Source organism: Phascolarctos cinereus, unplaced genomic scaffold (genome assembly GCF_003287225.1).
Source record: "Phascolarctos cinereus isolate Bilbo 61053 unplaced genomic scaffold, phaCin_HiC Scaffold_3;HRSCAF=262, whole genome shotgun sequence".
Lineage (NCBI taxonomy): Eukaryota > Metazoa > Chordata > Mammalia > Diprotodontia > Phascolarctidae > Phascolarctos > Phascolarctos cinereus.
The window spans coordinates 13847231-13860404 of NW_027555736.1; the positions used below are offsets into that span (position 1 = coordinate 13847231).

At 40.6% G+C, this 13174-nt stretch overlaps 1 protein-coding gene across 2 annotated transcripts in view; it reads left to right on the forward strand.

Moving 5' to 3' along the window:
• Positions 1–13174, forward strand: part of PRKG1 (protein kinase cGMP-dependent 1) — a 1361110-nt gene that overhangs the window by 278783 nt on the left and 1069153 nt on the right. The gene's annotated exons all lie outside the window — the stretch shown is intronic.

Consider the following 13174-nt stretch of genomic DNA (forward strand, 5'->3'; position numbering starts at 1 on the left):
AATCTCCTTGAGAGTAAACCAAACTTAATATTTTTTTTCAAATTACCCGTAGTGGAATAGTGCCTGGTGTGGTACTAGATGTGCGATAGTATCCATTGTTCTGGATGTACATTATTGGGAGATTTACACAGTTTATTAAATCAGATTGAAAGCAGAAACTTTGGTTAAAGTTATTAGCTATTCACACCAATCTTTATGTGTGTCGACATCAGAACAAATTTTCCCGACTATCCTGAAGGCAAAATCAACAGCAGCCAGTAGTACTTGTAAGGTTCCGTTTATATTGAAATGATGAGTCGAGTCATCTTAGAGCTTATTTAAATGAGGTGGTCAGAGAACACACGTTTCTATGCAGCTTTGTCTTATCTGAAGCAATTAATTTTTGCTTAGCTCTCTGGATCATAAATTAGAGTGAAGAAATTGTGATGTTGTCCTTGCATTTTTTTACGTAATGTTTTTTTTCCCCTAATTAAATAATTTAAAACAATCATTAACCTTTTTTAAAAAAGTTTTGAATTGTGGATATATATTTTAAGAAACTCATCTCTTAATTCTTTTGGCTTTAGATTGAAGCATTTGCCCTTACCCCTCCCTCAGATGGAACCCTTTGTTATGGTAACAATAATAAAAAGCCTTTATATAGTGCCACAAAGTTTGCAGCACACTTACCTATATTGTCATTTGACCTATTTTATTCCTCTTCTTAATCTTTGATGGGGGGAGGTTCCAAGCCAACAGCAGCAAGTGTTAGCTGGGGTGGATCCTCATTGAAGCACTATCTGCTGTAACCTGTCCTATGTTGCCCAACTTCTGTGTATAAATTTTCCAGTGCTGCTCTTCCAATGAGTACATGGGGGCAGGGGCACATTGACAGGGCTGTGTGGAAAGCAGGTGGGTGCTTGGCCACGTGTGGTTGTCAGAACCATTAGACCAATGATTGCCTATTTATGGACAAAATCACTAGCAGGCATTTAGCCAGCTTGAAGTAGCAATTTCAGGCAAGCTTGTTGGGTAGTCCTGCACATTTCAATCCTGGTTTTTAAGAGGCTTAGTTCCACTTAAGGCAACTGAGACCACCTTCAGGAAGGCACTGGCATCAGTGTTTTTTGCACGACCTTCTGAATTACCTTTTAGAAAATATGGGGCCTATTCTGTTGATGAAAAAGAAACAAGCTAATCTCTTTAGAAGTAAGCCATTCTAAGCTGTTGTATTTGTATTACTGTAAAGTTCCCTAAGCATTTTCTTCATAACCACCTCATAAGTTAGATAGTGCCAATATTATTATCCCCATTTTACAGATGAGAAAAATTAAGTTTAAGATAAGTGCAGTGACTCAGCTCTTTGAGATTTTGGACCTAGTGCTCTCCCTCTCTCCCCATTGTGCTACTTTTTCTTCAGCATAAAGTAGCTTCAATGGATTGATTTTTAATCCATTAATTTAATCAATTAATTTGGTCTTTTGATTTTAAGAGACCCTAGAAATTATGCTAACTTATTTCTAGTCCGGGTTCTGTCGCTAATCGACTGGATGATCTTTCTCAGGTTACTGTACCTCTTTGAGTCTTAATTTCCATATCTGTGTAATGTGAGGTCAGACTAGTTTGGGGTTCTTAACCTTTTTTGTGACATGGACCCCTTTGACAGTCTGGAGAAGCCTCTGGAGCCCTTCTCAGAAGAATGTGTTTAAATTCATAAAATAAAATACTAATGATTACAAGTTATATTGAAATATGGTTATCAATATATTTTTTAAAAAAAATTCATTGACCTCATGAAATCTACTCACAAATCCCAGTTAAGTATCCCTGGACAAGATGATGTCTCTAGTCCCTTCCACTTTGGAAACTGCCATGACCAAGACTCTCTCCCCTAACTTTAGCAGGGGATGAGGAAAGAGAAGCTCATGGGCTTCCTCCCCAGCATTCTTCTTTTTTATCCCAAGGTGTCCCATAGCATTTGCAAGATCAAAGTCTTAGATTTAACCTCTGAGTAAGCTGCTGTATATTTCATTTATCTCTGAGCCAATTAGATGTGTTTTTTTCTTCCTGAACAATTTAAGAAAGTCTCAAAGAAGTCAGAGCTAGCCAGAAGAGGAGAATAGTCTCTGCTGTATTATACTCCATGTTTCCTTTGAAGCTTTCAAAGGCCTTGCTTCCCCTCATTATCATCAGAAGGGGCTGGAGAGGGCTGGAGAGGTAGGCTTATCTGGTTGGGAAGCCTTTGGAGTTTTGCATCTCTTTAATCTTTCTAAGCGAACATGCATGATGTCAAGGAGATGCAGTGTTCATATTTTTATGCATCAAAAGAAGAGACACTTTTTTTCCAAAGGTGTCTGTGATAGCAGCGGATGCTAGCACTCTGTGATGCGTATTGTTTCGGGTTGCAAATCACCCAGCTCAGAAGGAAAGTTCTGCGGGGCCTTGGAAGGGCATCCTCCAGCTCAGATTGCTAAAGATCCTGGTGACAGTTACTTTCCAGTAAATTTTTGATGTTTCAGCTGAGTGTCAGTCGGGAGTGAAAGTCATAAAACATCAGAGATGTGATCAACTCAGTGCTGGTTTTATCCTACCCAAGAGTCAGCTGCTTGGCTGTGAATATAATCTCCAGACAGTATCCCCTTGTGATTTAATGGGAAAACCATGACATTTTTATCCCTTCAAGAATGATTTTGGGGCAGCTAGGTGGTACAGTGGATAGAGCACCAGCTCTGAAGTCAGGAGGACCTGAGTTCAAATCTGGCCTTAGACATGTAACACTTACTAGCTGTGTGACTTACAAGTCACTTAACCTCATTGCCTAACCCCCCCCCAAATGATTTCTTTAGATTTATGTAGTTTCTCAGTTTAGAGAATCTCTACTATAATTTTCCTTGATGAAAATAATTTTTTTGTAATGTTGGTACTGTATCTCTTGTTCCATGAATACTGAAAATCAAGGCTGTCAACTCATCATCTTTGTGACCTTCGGTAATCACTGCACCCAACTGGGCTTCATTTTTACCATTTGTAAAAAGACACAGTTGTATGGATGACCTCTAAGGTCCCTTCCAGATCTGCCATCCTATGTTCCATCATTCTGTGTTACAAGGCACCTTCTAGCCCAAGTGTTCTAGGTGCTAACATTCTGTATTCTGAGATCCCTTTAAGCTCTTCCCTTATAACTCCATGAACTATGAAATGTTGAGCAAAATCAGCATCTTTCTTTACTTGTGGCATTTGCCCTGAAATTGTTTTCCCCAAAGTGATCTTCTCAAATACAATTTAGACTAGATTGTAAAAAGTAAGGAGATTATTTTAATGACACCAAACATCTTTAAAGACCACAGAATTCAAAGTTGGAAGGGGCCTTAGAAATTAACACCTGGTTTTCAAGGACAGCAATCTCGTTTTTAAACAAACTGAAAAATCAGGATCCAGAGAGGGAAAGGGGATTATATAATATTGTGTAGGTAGTATTGGGGGCTGCATGGAGTGATGATAAAGAACTATCCTCAGAGCCAGGAAGACTTGATTTGCAGTCCCAGCTCTCATCCATAGTAGCTATGTGACCTGGCAAATATATGAACCTTTTGATATTGTAGGTAACTCTTTAAGACTAGTTGAAGATACAGTGTTGACCTGAATGGGTAGAGTGAGTTTCTGTGCTTAGAAGTTCCCCATCACAATGAAATTAGAGGTCCAGTCTCTGTCCTACCCAGGGATTAAATATTATCAACTTGATTCTAATGCTTGGACTATGCCTCTAAATTCAGTCCTGGGGTCCTGTGGATACATATCCGAGACTGCCGATACATTGTCATATAAAGCATTCATTCTGGTCCACAAGACAAGCCATTTACCAGGAGGAAAGAGGGTGATACAATTCCATGTTCTCAGATTTGGAGAAAAGCTTAGAGGCCATCCAGTCCAATCCATACCTGAATGGGAAACCCCTTGACAATGTATCTGACCAGTGACTATCCAGGCTTTCCTCAAAAACCTCCAGTGATGGTGTAGGAACCTACAATTTCCAGTGGTAGCCCATTCCACTTGGGGACAGCTCTTATTAGGGGGAAGTTTAAGTCACATGTCAAAGCAGCTGATGTAGTACATTTATGTTAAAAAATAGTTCTAACCTGCTACTTTATCATTCCTTCTCTCTTTTTCCCTCCCTCCCTTCCTTCCTTTCCTTCCTTTTCCTTCCATCTTTTTCTTTCTTTTCTCTCTACATTTTCTTTCTTTTTTCCATTTTTCTTTCCTTTCTTTTTTCTTCCTTTCCCTTCTTTCCTTCCTCCCTCTAATTCTCTTTTTCTCTCTTCCTTTCCCCTTCTCTCCCTACCACTTCCCCCCCCCCCTCCTTTTTTTCTTCCTTCACAAATACTTCACTTGGCAGAAGCTGTATAGTAATACAAATAATTCAGAGGCTCTTTCTCCCTGAATTTGGATTTGGAACCAATTCAGTTCGAAATCCCTGAGTGTTCTGGAAGAAAGAACCATGCATGCAGAATATTTTCATTGGTTACTTAGGATGAAGAGGGACTGATTATTTTATTTCTATAGATTTAAAATATTGTGGAGTAAATGGTTGGGGGAGAGAGACCCTCATCCTTCTTGAAACCATTTGATAAGATGTAAAAGTTGGAAGGGACCTCAGTGGTCATGTAGTCCAGCGCTTCTTAAACTATGGGTCACAACCCCATGTGGGGTCTTTTGGCAACAGTAAAAGGTTTCTGAATGCACAATGATCAAAAATTAATTAAAAATCAAACACCTAATGAATCCAAGGTATTTCTGGCAGTGCGTGCTTATGTTGCATCGTACAGCTTCTCTGCAGCATTGGAGCTGAACATAAAGCATACACACACTTTGCACTGCACATGGCAATGCAAATGAATGCACCAAAGTGCATAAAAGCGGTTGCAAGTGGGAAGAAGCCGTGTTCTAGTCCAACTTGTGCCCCACAGATAATCCTCACTATAACATACCTTGTACGTGTCCACGCAGCCTTTGGCTTCACAGAGGGGAAATGCACTATCTACTGGAGGATCCCATTCCATTTTAGACTTTCCTTATATCAAACCAATAAATGACTCATACCTCCTACTCATTCTTCCTGGTTTTGCCCTCTGAAGCCCAACAGAACAAGTCCAATCCCTGTTCCTAGTGACAGCCCTTAACTACTTGAAGGCAACTGTTATGTTCCATGAGTTTTATGTGTATTATATAAGTTAAAACATTCCAAAGCTGATCTGCCTGTGAGATGGACTCCAGGTCCTTCAGCACCATGGTTACCACCTTTGGAGACTCTTTAGCTCATCAAAGGCCCTAAACTGTGACACATAGACCTGAACATAATCTCTAGGTGTTGTCTGACTGGGACAAAGGATAGAAGGATTTTGATCTCCTTGAGCCAGAAATCTTTGGATATTCATGGAGGAGGAGAGTGTCAATCAATCAGTGAATCAGCTAGCATCTATTAGCCATCTAAAATCTCCAGTCTATTGACCATAAGTGATGATGTCTATTTAATAAACAAACAGCTATACTAGCATCATTATCAATGACAAGTGAGATAGCCCCTAACATCCGTATGAGGCTTTATTTCAGAGGCAATATGTAGTGGGGAGAATGTGGGAGACTGACCAGTCACGATACCTGGGAGACTTTGGACCAGTCATTGAACCCCTAGGATCCTCCTTTCCCTCTTTGTAAAACAAATATCAGAATGTCCATATTGCCTATGGCTCAGCTTAGGTGGGGTAATCCAATAAAAAAAATCAATGACCATAGAATTTCCGAGATGGCCAACACCTCAAATGCTGTTGAGCCTACTTTAATCTTCAGTGAGGAAATTCTCTGATAAACAGGGGTGGTGAATACGAGCACTAGACATGAGTCAGAAGACCTGGGTTCAATTCCAGGCTCAAACTCTTATGGGCTAAACAACTCTGGGCAAAACACTTAACTTCAGATTTTTATTTCCTATTTAACCTAGAGCTAGTAAATAAATAAGAGATAGCAAAATAGGGATGGGCAGCCAAGTGGCACAGTGAATACAGTGCCAGGCTTGAAGTCAGGAAGATGAGTCTTCCTGAGTTCAAATCTGTCCTGAGACACTGGCTGTGTGACTCTGGGCAAGTCACTTAACCCTATTTGCCTTAGTTCTTCATTTGTAAAATAAGCTGGAAAAGGAAATGGCAAACTGCTCCAGTTATCTTTGCTAAGAAAACCCCAAATGGGATCATAAGAGTTGGACATGACTGAAAAGATTGAACACCAAAGACAAAATACTAATAGCAAGTACCTTAACGGGGTTGATGTGTGCAGCAGATGGTTTTTGTGTGAAGTGTTTTGCAAACGTAGAGTGTTATAGATATGTTATTGATTATTATTTTTCAGTAACAGAATTGCTTTGGCCTGGGACAGTGTTTGGTGAGGGGTGATTTAAGGTGTATTCTCCTGGTGAAAATGAGGTTAAAAAAAAGAAGAAATACATTTGGTGTATGAGCCTTTTAAGCAGTGAACTTCCATAGGACAGCAATGCAGTGGGATTCTCAAAATAAATCATCTGTGTTCACCATTAGTGATACAAAGGAGCACCTCCCCAAGTCTGCAAGGACTGTGTGATCCCCATAATGCATTTCTTCGGGCTAGTTTGGACTTTGTTTTGTGACCATTTTCTGCAATGCCTCTGTGGCAGAAGTCTCCAGGAGCCTCCCTTTCAGTAGCTGGATTTTGAGAAAGACCCTAGCTTTGAAGGTCCAAGCAGCTAGCTAGAGCCAACTCAACTTCAAATCCTAGTATAAAAACCCAACCATAATAGCTAACATTTATACAGCTCTTTAAGGCTGGCCAAGTGCTTCCCACAGAGAATCTCATTTGATTTCATTAATCTGATCTTTAGAAATACAGATTGTCCAAAGGAGAAGAGCCCTTGGGACTCCTCCCTCTCCCCTCCACCCCCACCGCCTGGTCTGGGAAAATACCAAAAAGGGAACTGTTTTGGAGGAAAAAGATAAATTAGGTTATTTTTGTTTGTTTCTAATCCCATGATTCCATTGGTTTAGAAAACTCCAGGTATGGATCTTCCTCTACTCATACACCTCAGCACCTATTCCATGACTTAGGATCTTTTATTTTTTTTTCCCCACTAAACTCCCGTAATCAAATCCTCCATTCCATTTCACCTATACACAGGGATACCTATACCCTTCATCTTATCACTCATAAATATTACCCTTCCATGTTCAAGAACTTGCATATTCCTATATCTGATCATAACTTCTTATCATTCTATTTCTATCTGTGCCTTATCCCTCTTTTTTATTAGTTAATTTATTTTTAGTTTTCAACATTTACTTCCACAAGATTTTGAGTTCCAAATTTTCTCCCTATCTCTCCCTTCCCCCCACTCCAAGATGGGGCGCATTCTGAATACCCCTTCCCCCAATCTGCCCTCCCTTCTATCATCCCCTTCCCCTTCTAATTTCCTGTAGGACAGGATAGATTTCTACACCCCCATTGCCTGTATATCTTATTTCCAAGTTGCTATAAAAACAATTTTAATATTTTTTTTAAAACTTTGAGTTCCAAATTCTCTCCCTCCCTCCCTCCCCACCTGTCCTCATTGAGAGGGCAAGCAATTTGATAGAGGTTATACATGTGTAGTCATGCAGTCTTCTTTGGTCCTGTCCCTTGACTTAGGATCTTTTAAAGAGGTACCTCAGACACTGAGAGGTGACATACTTGGCCAGATCACACTCCAATGTGTGTCAGAAGTAGGGCTTACACTTGGAATGTTGCTGATGCCAAAGCCAACTGTTGAGCTGGAGATGGTGGGCCATCGAGGTGACCATTGGAAATGGAGCCCTGGAGGCTTAGGTGTGAGGGCAGGTTGCAAATGCCCATTAGCGGGTTTTCGGTGTGCATATTAGCTGGACCCTTGAGAGTGGATAGGATGCCAGACTGAGAGAAGGAAGAGCAAGAGAAGGGGGGAAGGAGAGCAACAGAACTGAGGGCTGAAGTGTGGGTTTGCCTACACTTATGAAATCGGATAAGAACTATAGAGGAGATAGGCTAGAAAAGGCAGGACCTCAGATGGGAGATGTTAGAGGTATCTTGCTTGCATGGTGGTCGGCTCCATTTCCTGATACTGGGCCTCTGGTCAAGGTTTCCTCGGGGCACAGTTTTGAAATGGCATCCTCTACTTGTTCTAATGTAATCTAAGTGGGTCTCATTCTTTCAAGTGACTCTTGGAAATGTAGCACAAGAATTCCGAAGTCTACAGGCTCGAGTGAAGGAGAGTCTCCTAATACAGCTCATATTAACCAGATCGAAAACATATGATTTGGGCATTTTAAGAAGAAGAGAGGCATAAGTGAAGTCATTCTACTTTAAAAAAAATGAAGTTTTCAAAACTAAGTGCTAAAGCCTTCAGACTTACAAATTAACCATCCTTTTGAAAATATTCTCCCTTCCCTCTCTCCTCTCTTCTTTCTTATTCCTCTCCCCCCCTTCTGCTCCACCCCCTTTCTCTCTCCCTCCCTTTCTTTTCTTCCCTTCCCCTTCTGTCTCCCTTTCCCATCCTCAGTCTCCTCCCCTTCCTCTCCTTTCTCCCTTGCTCTCTGTCTTTTTCCTCTCTTCCTCTCTACTCCCCCTCCCTCTTTCCTCTTTTTCCCTCTTTCCACCCTCCACCAGTCTTCTACCCGTCTGTACTTTAAGGCCCCTCTCTGTCCAGTCTCAGCCAGGTTTTCTGTGCTCACCCCCCTCCCTCCCGGCCGGCTCCAGGAAGGCCCGGCAGCAGCCTCCAGAGGAGCTTCTGGTCCAGCGCTCCCTGCCCAGCACCAGGTTTCTGGATGCTTCACTTCCCACCCAGAGGGAACTCCTGACAGAACTTCTTTTGATTGATCTCCCCTTTAATTTCCTCTCCCAGGGTTCTCCCTCGTGTTCCAATGCTGTGTCCTCTGACATTTCAGGACCTTCAGGCATAGATAGAATCATGAGCTTCAGAGCTGGAAGGGGCCTTAGAGGCCATGTAGTCCAAACCCCCTTGTCAAAAATGAGGATAAACTAAATACACACACACACACACACACACACACACACACACACACACACACGCCTAATTGTAATGACCAATCTTGTCCCTGGAAGAAATAGAAAATATACCTTCCTCTCTTCTTTACAGAGGTGAGGGGCTATGGGTGAGGAACACTGAATACAATGTTAGACTCAGATAAGATATTTCTTAATTTTCCTGAACTGCTTTTTTGCCTCATTCTTTTTGATTCTGTATTTCAATGGATGGCTTTTTGAATCTGGAAGAATAGGTTCAGAAATGAATGTAAAAACAAAGGATAGGTTTTTTTTTTATAAAAAAAACCAACTATTTTATTGGGAATTCAGAGGCTAAGGAATTCCTTTAATAGAAGGCAGGAGAGGCAGTGTGGTGGATGGAGAACTGGCCTCAGAGACAGGAAGGTGTGTGTTCAAGTTCTCCCACAGCACATTCTGGCTGTGCAACCTTGGGCAAATCACCTAACATCTCAGTGCTTTGTCTAGGAAACTCTCTAAGATGATAAACTTCAGGGAAGGTGCTGATCCATAGTGGGAAAGAACTCCTTCACTGAAAGCTCCCTCCAGCAGTGAAATCCAAGTCTAAGACCCTCCCTTGTCTGAGGAAACTGGAAGATCTTAAGAGTTGGGACTATTTTGTTCTTTTGTTTTCCCCTTCCACTTTATCTTTGTGTTGTGGGGTGTGTGTGTGTGTGTGTGTGTGTGTGTGTGTGTGTGTGTGTACTATAGTTCTGTATACACATATATCTATGTATTTAATATGTATTATGGAGATTTGGCCAAACATGATTTCATTGGTTTAGGGAAGTTCTCAGTAAGTAACCTCCCTCCACCTGTGCAGATTTCCACCCATTTTGCAATTGATTGAGGCTCAGAGAGTCTTCTGGGGCACCCAGAGGTTAGGGAAGGTGTCTGGCATTTGTTGGGGGTAGAACTTGAAGCAACATTTTCCTGGACATAGGGCTGCATTTCTAGGCACTTTTGCACTGCTTGGCACACAGAAGGTACCTACTAAGTGCTTGCTGAATTGACTGGCATCAGGATGGGGGCACCAGTACCAAGGAAATCCAATTCTTGATGTATTGAAGGGAACAAGATTGGAATATGCTTAAAAGCCCAGTGATTTGTGCTGCCTCTTTCAGCAGGTGCTATTGATGGCATCCATAGGGAACAGACACCTAGAGAGTTTGTTCTATAGTGTTAATGACTGGAAAGCCTGGTGGCTTTGAAAACCTTCCCTACAAAACCCACAAGGTATTGACATGCAGATTGCTCCAATTTTAGCTGAAAATCCCTCTCTGTATGGAGTTTGGCTTTTGAGAGATCCACTATCACACATCAATTTTGCACATGAAGATTATTGAAGATTAGCCCCAGATACCAGGGCCCCATAAAGGCAAGGTGATTATACTTATCTGCACAATTACATATTTTTGGTCCCCACAGCAGTTATGTGTTTTCAGGTTGTTAAGGTAGGAATCGCCCTATGAAAATGAGAAAATGAGGATGATGATTTCTCTTTTTTAGGTTCGGCAGGATGTTTAAAAGTAAATTTCAACAACTCCCCACTGAAGTCCATGAAAAACAGGAGAACAGTTTGCGTCTGGTTTTTGTCTGATAAGGGCTGCGCTGTTCTGTCTTCCAAACTCAGCAGTTTACAAAATATGTCATAACTTACATTGGCATAGAGAGCAAGTTGGAGCCAAATATTTTTTGCAAAATTTTCAAGCGGTTGGAAAATTTGAAACCCACTTTTTTTTTTGGAGAAGACGAGATGAAGCATTTTTCTTACTGTCTCTGAGAGAAAGATTTTATTAAACATACATGCATAGCATTTGGGATTTGTTGGCATGCTGTTGTTTTCATTGGCTCTGTGTGCATATGTGCATGAGTGTACTTGTGTGTGTCTATATTCATTTGTGTTTGTGTATGTATGTGTATGTTCATTGCTTTCTTCTGATCATCAGATTTCACTGAGTAATGGAAGTTTGTAAGTTTCAGGACACTGAAAACCAAGGCCTTCCAATTTCCAACATGGCCCAGTGGAAGGCTGCCATTTCCTTCAATAGCCATGCCAGCATGATTATTTTTATTAAGACTATTGTAAAATATAAACAATGGAAAAACAATCCCTTCTTTCTACTGATGTCTTCTTTTCCCAAGTCTTCCGTTTTTAGACAAGAGTTTGGGATTTAAGCAAACAGAGAGACTGGCAAGGTTTTTCTCGTAAACAATTTTGAATTTATGTGTTGCAAAGAAACTCATCTTTCTCTAACAAAGCTGCATTCCCAACCACTTTATTGTCATCAGACCTATCTAATCCTATTTAGTTCTTATTGATGAAACTCTCTTGGATTTTTGGTGCATTTGAAAGAATATGTCAGGCTCTGGAAGAGGCAGCTGAGTGGTATTTGGTTACAATGAGCATTTTGGGATATTGTTACTGCTCAGTCATTTCAGTCATGTCTGACCCTTTGTGACCCCATTTGGGGTTTTCTTGGGAAGGATACTAGAGTATCATTTTACAAATGAGGAAACTGAGGCAAACAGAGTTAAGTGACTTGCCCAGGGTCACCCAGCTAGTAAGTGTCTCAAGACAGATTTCTACTCACGTTCTTCTGACTCTAGGGCCAGTGTTCTATCCACTGTGCCACATGGCTGCCTACATTTTGGGAGGAGGGAAGGCATATGAAAAACCAGAGCTAGATCATCACTATCATCGTCCAGTCCATGTCCTTATACCCTGAAGATCCTCTGAGATTGAGCTTAAATTCCACCTCCTCCTCCAGGTGTCTGTCCATTACTTCCTCCCTCTGCCTTGGTAAATGCTCTTCTCCCTACACAATTTTCATGGCATGTAGTTTATATTTGCTCATCTATTTCTATGTTGTATCCACCCGGTAGGGTGTGAGCTCCTTGGCAAGGATTATTTCACCTTTGACTTTATAGACTCACTGACTTGCTCAGGGTCTCATAATTAGTAGGCTTGGCTGAACAAGTTGTGACATATGATTGTGATAGAATACTACTGTGCTGTAAGAAATGATGAGCTTGATGATTTTAGAAGAACATGGATAGACTTGTACAAAATAATGAAAAGTGAACTGAGCAGAACCAAGAGAATGTTGCATACAGTAACAGCTTGAGAACAACTTTGAACGAATAAGTCATTTTGACTATTATAAATACTCAAATTAACTACAAAGGACATATGAAGAAAGATGCTATCTGCATCCAGAGAAAGAACAGATAAGTGAAAGTATGTATAGAATAATTTTACACACTCATACACACACCTGTTTGTGTTTCATGGTAGCCATCTCTAGAGTGGGGGGGGGAGGAAGAAAAAAAGGGAAAAAAAGAAACTTGCAAGATAACTTTATTATATATTTAAAAGGAATAGCTAGTTGCACATAATAGATTTGTAGCTTCATATGCAATCATCTTTTTAAAAAATATACTATATTATGGAAATGCCTGTTTTATTCCATAAATTAAAAATCACAAAACCCTTGGTGATTGGTTGATTGCATACATATTGTACCCTTTGATACAACATAAGGTCCTTGAGGGAAGGAATTGTTGCATTAGCCCCAGTGATTAAACCAGTGCCCCCCATGTATTAGGCTTAAGAAATTCTTATTCATTTGAATTTAATTGAGTATTCATGTCACTTCACCACCATAAAACATTCAGTAACTCCCTACTATCTGCCAAATGAAGTCTAAATTGCTCCTGGCTTTGGTTAGCCCAGGTGCTTGTGGTGATTTTGTGGAAAGGAGGAGCTTATCAATAAGGTCTGCTCTTTTTGTCCTGGACCTTCTTGGCCTCTTCAGAAGTAATTATGAAGGTGTAGTATCTAAGCTTCACCTCTAACCCTGATCAAATCTCAGACTTTCTTTTTTCTTTTTTTTTAAATAACTTATTTGTTTCTAGTTTTCAACATTCACTTCCATAAGATTTCGAGTTTTAAATGTTCTCCCCCTTCCCCTCCTCCTCTCTCCCCAAGACAGTGTGTAATCTGATATAGGCTCTACTTATACATTCAAATTGAACATATTTTCACATTAGTCGTGATGTATAGAAGCATTAGAACTAATGGGAGGAATCATGAGAAAGA